Source organism: Tamandua tetradactyla, chromosome 16 (genome assembly GCF_023851605.1).
Source record: "Tamandua tetradactyla isolate mTamTet1 chromosome 16, mTamTet1.pri, whole genome shotgun sequence".
NCBI lineage: Eukaryota > Metazoa > Chordata > Mammalia > Pilosa > Myrmecophagidae > Tamandua > Tamandua tetradactyla.
Genome location: NC_135342.1, coordinates 5,381,238 through 5,394,906, shown reverse-complemented (window position 1 = coordinate 5,394,906; position 13,669 = coordinate 5,381,238).

Genomic DNA, 13,669 nt, shown 5'->3' with positions numbered 1-13,669 from the left:
TGCAACTATTGGCAAAGCCGTTCATTTGCCATATACCAAACAAATATGGACAGGTTTGAATGGAGAAAGACACAGTTGTGCATTAATAGTGGGAGACTTCAACGCACCACTTTCAACAATGGGCAGACCATCTAGATGGAAGATCAGTAAGGAAACAGAGGGCTTGAGTGATGTTCTAAACAAACTCGACCCAACACGCATCCGTAGAACACTTCGCCCCACAGCAGCGAATACACATTCTTCTCTAGCGCACATGCATCATTCTCCAGGAGAGACTGTAGACCATGTCACAAAACAAGTTTCAACGAATTAAAAAACATTGAAATCATACAGTATGTCTTCTCCCACCTAAGTAGAAAGGAGCTAGAAATCAATAACAGAGGAAGAAATGGAAAATTCACAAATGTATGGAAATTCAGAAAAATACTCTTAAAGAACCAAAGAGGGTCAAAGAGGAAATCACCAGAAAAATTTGGAAACATCTTGAGGCAAATGAAAATGAAAGCACAACTTACCAAAACTTAAGAGAGGCAGCAAGGGTGGCACTGAGAGAGGAAATTCTACCTCTAAATACTTGAGAAGAAAGATGTCAAATCGGAGACCTAAACTTACAACTGGAGGATGTAGCGAAATCATAGTAACCTATCCCAGAGTGAGAAGGAAGAAAATAACAAAGGTTAGAGCAGAGATAAATGAAACGGAAGATAACAAAAATAACAGAGAAACAAGAAAACCAAAAGTTGGTCTTTGAACTGTAATCCAATAGTTCTGATTCTTTTTTTTTTTTTACACAGGCAGGCACCGGGAATCAAACCCAGGTCCTCTGGCATGGCAGGCAAACGTTCTTGCCTGCTAAGCCACCATGGCCCGCCCTAGTTCTGATTCTTGAAGATGATTGAATAATGATAGAGCTTTTCTTTTTAGTTGTGAAAAAATAATATATATGAAAAAAAAATTTTTCAAAGCATACCACAACAGTTAGTTATAGAACAGATTTCAGTTTGGTATGGATTACAGTTCCACGATTTTAGATTTTTCCTCTGGCTGCTCCAAAACACTGGAGACTAAAAGAAATATTAATATAATGATTGAGGAGTCATACTCATTTACTAAATCCTAACTTCTCTTTTATAACTCCACCTTCTTTGATTTTTAAAAATTATTTATTTTTATTGATAAATAATATATATTCACAAACCATGTAATCATCCAAAGTGTACAATCAGTGGTTCACGATATCATCATATAGTTGTGCATTTATCAACACAATCAACTTTTTTTTCTTTTTTTGTGAAATTAGCATATATACAAAAAAAGAAATGAATCTCAAAGCACATCACAGCAATTAGTTGTAGAACAGATTTCAGAGTTTGGTATGAATTACAATTCCACAATTTTAGGTTTTTACATCTAGTTGCTCTAAGATATTGGAGACTGAAAGAAATATCCATATAATGATTCAGCAATCACACTCTTTGTTAAACCTGACCTTCTCTGTATAACTCCACCATCACCTTTGATCTTTCTATCCCATGCTTTAGGGGCATTTGCGCTATGCCCATTCATGTTGGAAATACTGTCAATAATATGGGACGGGAGATGGACCTGGCTGATGTTCTGGAGAGGCTGGTCCCTCTGCATTTCAGGACTTATCTGGTCCGAGGAACAATTTGGAGGGTGTAGGTTTCTGGAAAGTTACCCTAGCGCAAGGAACCTTTGTAGAATCTTAAATAATGCCCTAAGTGTTCTTTAGGATTGGCAGGGATTGTTTGGGTTGGTCTTTGGCAAGTTATGATAGATAGCAGTGTCTAACTGAAGCTTGTGTTAAGAGTGACCTCCAGACTAGCCTCTCGCTCTATTTGAACTTTCTCAGCCACTGATAACTTATTTGTTACACTTCTTTTCCCCCTTTTGGCTGGGATGGCATTGTTGATCCCATGGTGCCAGGACAAGGCTCATCCCTGGGAGTCATCTCCCACACCGCCAGGGAGACTTTCACTCCCGGATGTCATGTCCTACATAGTGCGGAGGGCAGTGGTTTCACTTGCAGATTTGACCTTAGAGAGAGAGAACTACAGAGTTTTTCAGGTTTGTCTATGTGATTGTGAAAACCTGTGACACTCCGTTTATCCATATAAGGACAGATGAGTAAGAAAAGAATGACAAAAAAGAAATGAACAATGGGGGGAGGGAGGATGGCATGTTTTGGGTGTTCTTTTTACTTTTATGAAAATGTACAGGGCTCCTATTTGGAATGATGGAAATGTTTTGGCAATGGATGGTGGTAATGGGAGCATGACATTGTGAACATAATTCACAGCATTATATATATATATTTATATATATATATATATATATATATATATATATATATATATATATATATAATGAATGTGGTTAAAAGGGAAATGTTATATTTTATATATGGTAATAGGATAAATTTTATTAAAAAATCCATGGAACTGCAGTATACAAACAGTGAACTCTAAGATAAACCATGGACTAAAGTTAATAGTAAAATTATAAAAATGTGTTTTCACCAATTGTGAGAAATGTACCCCACTGATGTGAGGTGTTAATAATAGGGTGATATATGGGCATCCTATACTTTGCACATGATTTTTCTGTAAACTTAGAATTGTGTTAATAAAAATTTTTTAAAAGGGCAAAATTCTTTCTACCTTATTAAAAATGTTGGTTCTTTGAAAGATCAATAAAATTGAAAAAGCTTGAGCTAAACTGACAAAAAAGAGAGGACACAAATAATTGAAATCAGAAATGAAAAAGGGTCATTTCTACCAACCTCACAAAGATAGAAAGGATTATAAGAATATGCTATGAATCACTGTATGCCAACTCATTGGATGACCTGGATGAAATGAACACTTTCCTAGAAACACACATATTACCTACACTGACTCTAGAAGAAATAGAAGATCTCAACAAACCAATAATAGTAAGGGGATTCAATCAGTGTTCTAGTTTGCTAGCTGCCGGAATGCAATATACCAGAAACAGAATGGCTTCTAAAAGGGGGAATTTAATAAGTTGTTAGTTTACAGTTCTAAGGCCGAGAAACTTTCCCAGTTAAAACAAGCCTATAGAAATGTCCAGTCTAAGGCATCCAGGGAGAGATACCTTGGTTCAAGAAGGTCAATGAAGTTCAGGGTTTCTCTGTCAACTGGAAGGGCACATGGTGAACACAGTCAGGGTTCCTCTCTCATCTGGAAGGGCACATGGTAAACATGGCATCATCTGCTAGTTTCTTCCCCTGACTTCCTGTTTCATGAAGCTCCCCAGGAGGCGTTTCCCTTCTTCATCTCCAAAGGTCACCAGCTGGTGGACTCTGCTTCTTGTGCCTGTCTTTCTGCTGTGCTCTCTCTGAATCTCCTGCATTCTCCAAAATGTTTCCTCTTTTATAGGACTCCAGAAACTTATCAAGACCCATCCAAATGGGTGGAGACATGTCATCACCTAAGCCAGCTTAACAACCACTCTTGATTAAATCACATCTCCACGGAGATGATCTGATTACAGTTTCAAACACACAGTATTGAATAGGGATTATTCTGCCTTTACGAAATGGGATTTAGATTAAAACATGGCTTTTCTAGGGGACATACATCCTTTCAAACCAGCACAATCAGTAATAAAAAACCTTCCAAAACAGTGAAGCCCAGGACCAGGTGTATTCACAGGGGAATTTAACCAAACAGTCCAAGAATTAATGACAATCCTGCTCAAACTCGTCCAAAAAATTAAAGAAGAAGGAGCACTCCCTAACTCATTCCATAAGGCCAACATCACTGTCTTAGAAAAGCCAGATAAACATGCCACAAGAGAATAAAGCTGCAGACCAGTATATCTTATGAATATAGTTGAAACATCCTCAACAAAATACTAACATAGCAAATCCAACAACACGTGAAAAGATCTATACACCTTAAGCCTGTGGGATTTATCTCAGGTAGGTGAGGGGTTCAACATAAGAAAATCAATTAATGTAATAAACTTAGCAGAAAAAAAGGGGGAAAAAACAGCTGCTCATGTCTGTGCAGAAAAGCAGTTTGGCATATTCTAGCACCCTTAGAAAACTAGCAATAGAAGGAAATTTCCTCACTATGATAAAGGGCATATATGAAAAACACAAAGCTAACACCATACCCAATGGTGAAACACTGAAATCTTTCCCCCTAAGATCAGGTACGAGACAAGGATGCCCAGTGTTACCACTGTTATTCAATATTGGAATTTATAGACAGAGCAATTAGGCAAGAAAATGAAATAAAAGGCATTCAGATTTGAGAGGAAGACGTTAAGCCTTGCCTGCTTGCAGATGGCATAGTCCTATAGACACAAATTCCTAAAAAATCCAGAGCAAGGCTACTAGAACTATTATTAGAATTCAGCGACAATGTAGGGTACAAGATCAGCATGCAAAACTAAGTAGTGTGTCTATACACTAGTAGTGATCAATCTGAAGAGAAAATCAAAGAAAAATTCTGTTTACAACAGCAGGTAAAAGAATCAAATATGTAGGAATATATCTAACAAAAATATAAAGGGCTTATACACAGGAAACTACAAACTGCTGCTGAAAGAAATCAAAGGAGACCTAAATGAATGGAAAGATTCTCTGTTTTCATGGATTGGAAGACTAAATATTACGGTGTCAGTTCTACTCAGTGATTTCCATATTCAATGCAGTCCCAATAACTTTCCAAAAGACATCTTTGCAGAAATGGAAAAAACAATCATCAGATATATGAAAGGTAAAGATCCCAAATAGCCACAGCCATCTTGAAAAAGAAGAATGAATTTGGAGGACCTATACTTCCTGATCTTGAAACTTATTTCAAAGCCTCAGTAATTAAGACAGCATTGTACTGGCACAAACACAGTCATACACACTAGAGGAATTGAATTGAGAACTAAGAATTCAAACTCTATGTTTATGGCCAACAGATTTTCACAAGAGTGCCAAGAGAACCCAATTGGGAGACAAGAGTCTCTTAAGCAGTTGGTGCTGGGAAAACTGGATGCCCAGATGCAAACTAATTATATATTTACAATTATTTGAATATTGATTCTAATGCGAGGTGCTAATAATAGGGGGTGTGCTTGATTAGAGCTACAAACCCCAGAAAAACAAATTATTAAACTTAATCCATTGCTGTGGCTGTGAACCCATTGCAAGTAGCAATTTTTGATGTGGTTACTTCAGTTATGGCTTAATCAAGATGAGCCTTAATCCTATGACTGGGGTCCTTTATAAGCAGAATTCAGACACGGGGGAAAGTCACAAAGGGAGCAGTGAGAAACTTTCGAAGGTCAGTGAATCAGGGATGATGAGGGAGAGGCCAGGAGAGGCTGCCATATACATCGCCATGTGATAGAGGAGTCAAGGACCAGCAATGGCCGGCACCCAGCCCCTCAAATCCACAGTCTTTTGGGAGAAAGTGCCACTTTGATGGAGATTTTATTTTGGGCTTCTCCTAAACTGAAAATTGTGAGCCAATATATTCCTATCATTAAGCAAATCCATTGCCTGTCATTTGCTTTAGCAACAAGGAAATGAAAACAGGGGGTACCTGAGAACTGTGTATTTTCAGCATGATTTTTCTTAAACATACAACTTCCCTAATAATAAAAGATGAGCTGTCTTCCTGAAAATATTTTCTTCCATCAACCAAAAATCTGCTGTAATATACTGAATGTGCTAAAACAAAACACAGTACTTAAGTTTTGTGAACACATATTGTAATGAATACATAAAGCAGAGGTTTCTACAGTGTGAATAGACGTAGATGTAGCATCTTTGTGCAGTGCACAACCTGGACAACTGTACCCCTGAGCTATCATCTTGCCCTTGCCTTCCTACAAATGACTGTGAGGAAAGGAGATAAATAGGAGAAAAGTTCATGAGTGGAGGAGGATGCAGAAGTCAGAACCGATGTGACTATTTCTCTTCACTCCAGTTGTGTCCTTGAAGACAGAAGCCTGAGGAAGACAGGCAAACAGATGGCTAGGAGAGCTCTCCCTTCCTCGTAGTGCCCATACCCACCACCCTGAAACTGGCTTTAATTCATGGCATCACCATCCGTGCCTCTGGCAGGGGCCTCTGGGTGATTCGTGTGCTGCAGAACTGCGGGATTCTCATCCTGAAGCCTTCCCATTGCAGGTAGCTCTCAGCTGGGTCCATTGGGCAATCAGCCAGATACCAAGCTCATACACAAGCCCCACCCCTGCACCATCGTGATTCTGAAAGTTTCCCTGGGCCAGGCTGCAGCCTGATGTTACACCCTTTCAGCACCCTGACCCAGGAGCTCTGTCACACACGTCGTCTGAACCCTGGATGCCCTATATAAAAACATAACTGATGGAAGGATCAGTATTCAATGCTCACACAACATGGAAGAATCTCATCCAAGTGATGGTAACAGATGAAGCCAAATACAGGAAAGAACCACTGCATGATTCTTCTTGTATAAAATTCTAAAAAAGGCAAAAATAATGCTTGAGGATAAAAAAAATGGAACCAGTGGTTTCACCTGGAGGAGAGCGTTGCTTTATCCATGAGGAACTAGGTTCATTCAGACGCCCTGGAGATATAGGACAGTTGGGTCTGATATTAGACACAAAGCAGTGGAGGAGGATAAATTCTCTTCCTACCTTCCCTTCTAGCAGGCCAGAACCAATAGCCACTTTAGCCAAGATAGTCCACATTTTATTATTTTCCCAAGAGTGTTATAGAACAGACTTGCCCTTTAGGTCCACCAGCTTCAAGGTCACATCAGGAAAGGACTTGACCATTCCCATGTTGCAGAATATGGGACAGCTTGGTTATGAACAAGGGCAGAAGATTTTCCAGAAACAGCCCCTATTGTGCTGTCCCAGGCCAGGGTTCCCTGCACCATGACAGTATGCTACCACAGTTATGACAACGTAAAACCCAGATGAGATCAGCTCCCAGATATCATGGGATTTTCAACAGAGGTTAGAGAGCCCCAGCCAAGCACTTTTCTCTTCTGAAGGTTCAGTCACCTTGTTCTTTTCAACTGAGAAAACTAGAAAATACATAGGAGAAGAATTAGTGAGGAAGAAGTGGGTGGAGTTGATCCAGGTCCTCAAAATGATGTGGAGGGGGATGCATTTCCACTCCCAGATCTCCAAGGAAACGTGTCTCTGGACATCCAATGTCCAGAAGAGATATGTGAATAGACCATTCTGAATGGGCTAAAAACATGAAGATCTTTTGTCTCATGTGAATGTGCATCAGAGGATGACTTCAGGAAAGGAAGGTTTTAATAATCAAATTCTGTGGATACCAACCAGCCTCTTTCCCCAGCAACTCCTGTCATTGCCCAATGGGCTCATGAACAAAGTGGTCATGGTGGTAGGGATGGAGGTTATACATGGGCTCAGCAACATGAACTGCCACTCACCAAGGCTGACCTGGCTACAGCCACTGCTGAGTGCTCAAAGTACCAGCAGCAGCCCCTGATATGGCACGCTCAGCCCCTCATATGGCACCATTCCCTGAGGTGATCAGCTGGCTACATGGTGGCAGGTTGATAACATTGAACCATTTCCATCATGGAAGGGGCAGTGATTTGTTCTAACTGGAATAGACAGATACTCTGCATATGAGTTTGCTTTCCCTGCATACATTGCTTCTACCAAAACTACCATCTGTGGACTTACAGAATGCCTTATCCATTGTCATAGTATTCCACACAGTATTGTTTCTGATCAAGGGAGCCACTTCACAGCAAATGAAGTGTGGGAATGGGCTCATGCTCATGGAATTCTCTGGTCTTACCATGTTCCCCATTATCCAGAGGCAACTGCATTGACGGAATGGTGAATGGCCTTTTGAAAACTCAATTAAAGTGCCAACTAGGTGGCAATTCCTTGCAGGGCTGGGGTGATGTTCTCCAGGAGGCTGTGTATGCTCTGAATCAGCGTCCAGTGTGTGGTGCTATTTCTCCCATGCCAGGTTCCATGGGTCGAGGAACCAAGAGGTAGAAATGGGAGTGTCACCACTCACTATTACCCCTGGTGATCCACTAGGAAAATTTTTGCTTCCTGTCCCTGAAACTGTGAGCTCTGCTGGTCTACAGGTTTTAGTCCCAGAAGGGGGAATGTCTCCATCAGGGAAGCAAGAATGATTCCATTGACTGGTGTTCTAGTTTGCTAGCTGCCTGAATGCAATACACAGGAATAGAATGACTTTTTAAAAGCGGAATTTAATAATTTGCAATTTTACAGTTCTAAGGCCAAGCAAATGTCCAATTAAAACAAGTCTATAGAAATGTCCAACCAAACGCATCCAGGGAAAGATATCTTGGTTCAAGAAGGCCGATGAAGTTCAGGGTTTCTCTCTCAATTGGAAAGGCCTATGGCGAACACAGCCAGAGTTTCTCTCATCTGGAAAGGCACATGGTGACACAGTCAGGGTTTCTTTCTCATCTGGAAGGGCACCTGGGAACATGGTGTCATCTGCTAGCTTCTTCTGGCTCTCTGTTTGATGAAGCTCCCCGGGAGGTATTTTCCTTCTTTATCTCCAAAGGTCACTAGCTGGTGAGACTCTGATTCTTGTGGCTATATCATTCTGCTCTGCTCTCTATGAATCTCCTTCATTCTCCAAAATATTCCTTTTATATAGGACTTTAGAAACTAATTGAGACCCACCTGAATGGGTGGAGCCATGTCGCCACCTAATCCAGCTGAACAACCACTCTTGATTAAATCATATCTCCAGGGAGACAATCTGATTACAGTTTCAAACATACAGCATTGAATAGGGATTATTTTGCCTTTACAAAATGGGATTTTGATTAAAATATGGCTTTTCTAGGGGACATACATCTAAGGTACATAATCCTTTCAAACTGGCACAGGTGTCAGTGCTAAAGGATAGGGTGATGTGATTAATTGTTAATCTAATGAGGCTGATCTCTCTGGGTTTCAGAATTTATATGGCCTAGGAATTTTCCAGGAATTATAGGTTCCAGAAAAGCAAACTTAGTGCATGGAACATTTATAGAGTCTTAGTTCGAGCCCTAGCTGTTCTTAAGATTCAATAGGAATGATGATTGGGGTTTGGCAAACCATGGCAGTTAGCACTATCTAACTGAAGTTTGCGTAACAGTAGCTTCCAGAATAGCCTTTTGACTCCATTAGATCTCTCTTGGCCACTGATGCCTTACTATTTTTTTATGCCTTATTTTATTCCACTTTCCCCCCTCTTTTGGTCAGGAAAGCATCGTTCATTCCACAGTGCCTGGGTCAGACTCATTCCCAGGAGTCACACCCCATGTTGTCAAGGAGATTTTCACTCCTGATTATCATGTCCCACGTAGGGGGGAGGGTAATGATTTTCCTTGCAGAGTTGGGCTTAGAGAGAGAGAAGGCCACATCTGAGCAACAAGGTAGGTTTCCTGGAAGCAACTCTAGGCTTTGTTATGGATAGTCTTATGTTTTCTTCTACAGAAATAAGTTTCATAAGATCAAGCCTCAAAATCCAGGGCTTGAAAAAAAAATCCAGGGTTTGGCCTATTTTCTTGGGAGTCCCCAATGATTGAGAGGGTACCTGGGGTTTCCCAGAAGGGAAAGTTTAATAGAATATATGCATATTCTAGCCTCTCCCCCTAAACTCAGACACCAGACCGTGAAGTCACTCTACCAATACTTTTTAACATCAGCCCACCATAGTCTGAGATATATCCTAGTATTATGGTAAGCTATACAGAATTACAAGGCCTCGTTCCTGTTCTGGACTCCAGGAGTTTGGGCTGCTTAAGTGAGCTACCCAGATAGGTTAATTTGGATTATGTATTACAGAAAATTTAAGTTCTGGACATTATAAACCCCTCTACCTTTGGTCTCACATAGTAGATGAAGGTTAGGGTACACACACACTATCACCCTTTACCTGTATTCTAATTTACCTTAGACCCAGCCTGATTGGTTCATTATATCTGTATATGAGGGCTGGTCTCTTTTTCGGGTACTTTAATCATTATTATATATCACTGTGCTAACTCTCAGGGCTACAGCACTCCATTTGTGGGTCCTAGATGTCACAGAGTTACAGAAGTTCCAGGGAAGTACCAGCAGATACACACAGAGCTCAGTGTTCCAGTATCTAGAAATACATTTACAACTTCATACTAACTGTTGCTGCCCTAAGGGCTTCCAATTTAGGCTCCAGTTTTCTATAAGTATTTTCTGAAAGAGACCTCAGCATATTTTTTCTTTTGTTTCTGGCTTATTTTGCACAACACATTGTCCCCAAGGCTTATTCAGTTCATTGTGCCTCTCGCCATCCTTCCTTTTGTAGCCGCACCATAGCCTATCATATAACTATATCACAATCGGTTGTATGTTTTCCAGTCATTGTACCCTTCATCTCCATCCATCTGTTGGGCATCATGGATAGTGTCCAGAATAAACAAACTGTGTTGTTTTAGTTTGCTAATCCTGCCAGAAAGCTCTATACCAGAAATAGAATGGCTTATAGAAATGGAATTTTAAAAATTACAAGTTTACAGTTCTAGTGCCAAGAAAATGTTCAAACTAAGGCACCAACAAGAGGTTACCTTCACTTAAGAAAAGCTGATGCCATCCGGAACACCTGTTCAGCTGGGAAAGCACATGGCTGACATATGCTGGCCTCTTGCTCATGGGCTCCATTGCTTTCAGCCCCTGTTTCCTGTGGGGGTTCCTTCCTTGGCATCTTTGGGCTGTCACTTAGCTCCTCCAGCCCAGAGCTCATGGGAAGGTACATGACATATGCTGGGTCTGCCTTCCCAGACATCTGGGTCTTATGCTGGGTCTGTCACCTCTGAAGCAATCACTCTCCATCTGCATCTACACTAAGGTTTGTTCTAAATGTTTCCCCTTTTAAAAGACTCCGGTAGGGCAGGCCACGGTGGCTCAGCAGGCAAGAATGCTCCCCTGCCATGCCAGAGGACCCAGGTTTGCTTCCCGGTGCTTGCCCATGTAAAAAAAAGCTCCAGTAAACTTGTTAAGACCGACCTCAAATGAACAGAGTCACATCTTCATCTAATCAAAGGTCTGAGCCATAATTAAGTGTGCCACGTCTCTGTGGAGTCAATCTAATCAAAAGTTTCTGCCTTACAATATTGCCTCAAGATTAAGAAAAGTAGCTTCCTCCTCAAGATTGGATCAGGAGTAAAGCATGGCTTTTCTGGGATGCATGATAGCTTCAAGCTGGCACATCTTACAGTATTCTCACTTGGTTGTACAATTAGCCTCACTCTCAATTTTGGACAATTTTCATTGGTCCATAATTACAAAGGACTGGCAAACACAATATTACCAACTCTCAAATCCAAACTCCCCCTTGTCCCTTGTTCCTCCTTCCACAATTAGATGCCTCTAACGGTGCTATCACTGCTCATTTTATACAAAAGTATATGACATATAATAAAATTAAAATGTCATCGTATGTTTACACATTAGATCAGGGTAGGAAGATGCAATCTGGGACAAAAACAATATAAAGGTGGTGGAACTGAGATTTACAGGAATAGAGAGTTTGTACCTACTGATGCTAGGTTAGAATTAGTCTAGTCATAGTAGGTTGTTATGAGTATAAGATGCTAAGCAACCCCTATGAAGATATCTTAAAGCTATAGAGAAAAAGAAAGAAAAGGGAAACAAAATGGTTCTATCTGCAGGATTTTTGGTAAAAACACAACTGCTCTAATTTAAAATAAAAAAGCAAACACCTCAACCCAAAGCTTCAGTAAATAAAACAGTGAGGAGTTCCTGGCATAAGGATAGAAAAAGGCCAATTAAGTAGAACTGAGAATCTAGAGATAAATTTACACATCTATGGCCAGTTGCGTAATTTGGGCATGAGTTTCACTTCGGGATGATGAAAACACTGGAAATAGTGGTGGAAGTTACACAATATTGTCAATTCACTTGTCACAGAAATTTTCACTTAAAAATGGTTAAATTGATTTTCCCTTAAAAATAGTTAAATCAATCATGTTTTATCAGAATTTAAAATAAAAATTTTAAAACTCTGCCATACTTTAAGGTAGAAATGATCACTATGTATAAAATAGAAGGAACTAGAGGCACACACCACGGCCATCAGAGAAATGCTCTGCAGCTGGCTTGTACTCACTTGCAAAAGAAGATTCTGCATTTTACTTCCCAACTATGCATTCAGAAATGTCACATTGGCATCTTGAAGTTGGTCATGAAGGGAGCACTTGGACTACAGAAATAGGCAAATGCCACAAATCCAGGTTGTTTAAAAATGTGTATTTTTTAGGTGGTAATTCATATTTTGAAACTTTAACTTATGTGTGAGACTAAAGCAAGAAATGTTTATTTGGTACAAATTTGTATTTTGACTGGTGCATTTCCAAATATAATTTATATGGACAGTTTCACTGAACACCATAAGTACATGGAACCTTGAATAGGGCTTGAGATTTTGTAGATTTGTCCAGAGTGATGCCCTGATAAATCCCAGAGTGGTTTGAACAGTGAATAAAAAAGTATTTGCAAAGTCCTTTTTGGGGGAATGGTGAGAAAGGGAGAAAATTCAACTTCCCCATTTGGAGAACTCCTGATATTCTTGCAAGCAGTGGGGACAACCAAATCAACAGGATGAACCCTTAATCTTGGGGTTTGTTCATATGAAAATTATCCCTGCAAAGGCTAGACTAAGCCTACTTAAAATTAGGCCTAAGAGACAGCCCCAGAGAACCTCTTTTGTTGCTCATGTGTGACCTATCTTTCAGCCAGCACGACAAGCAAACTCACTATCTTCCCCCTCTCTACATGGGATATGACTCATGGGGGTGCAAAGTTCCCTGTTAATGTGGTACAGAAATCCTAGAATTAGCAGGGACTCAGTATCAAGGGATTGAGAAAAACTTCTCAACCAAAAGGGGAAAGAGCAAAATGAGACAAAATAAAATGTCAGTGGCTGAGATCTTTCAAAGAGTCGAGAGGTTATCCTGGAGGTTATTCTTATGCATTTATATAGATACCTAGAGGGAAGTGCCTGAAACTGTAGAGCTGTGTTCCAGTAGCCATGTTTCTTGAAGATGATTGTATAATGATATAGCTTTCGCAACATGACTGTGTGATTGTGGAAAACTTGTGTCTGATGCTCCTTTTATATATGGTATGGACAAATGAGTAAAACATATGGATTAAAAATAAATAATAATTGGAACAAAAAATGTGTATTTTTAGAGACCTAGTTTGTCTTTATGCCATGGGGTGGTCTATTCAAGCACAAAGTGAGTTCACTCCGAGTGATGATATACATGGGAAACTACTCCAGGTATCATCTGATGTAGAATGTAGGGCTTGTGGGGTCCAGAGTGGGTATTAGAACATCATTTTGGATTTATCTTGTCCAGGATGGAATCCTAACTTGCTCATTTATTCAGTTTTTGTAACCAGGTTGCATGATGTGACCTAAAGATATGATGAATCAATGTATACATCCTGGGATGTTCTAAGTAGGAATAAAGAAAAGCGCATTACCTGAAAGGGTGGCAGGACAGGAAGGAGTATTGAGGAGGGGTCCCCAGTGTGCTGTGCGGATGTAGCCTGATGTCCCAAGGACGAGGATGGAAGGGATGCACTCAAGGAAAGTCAAAGGTGG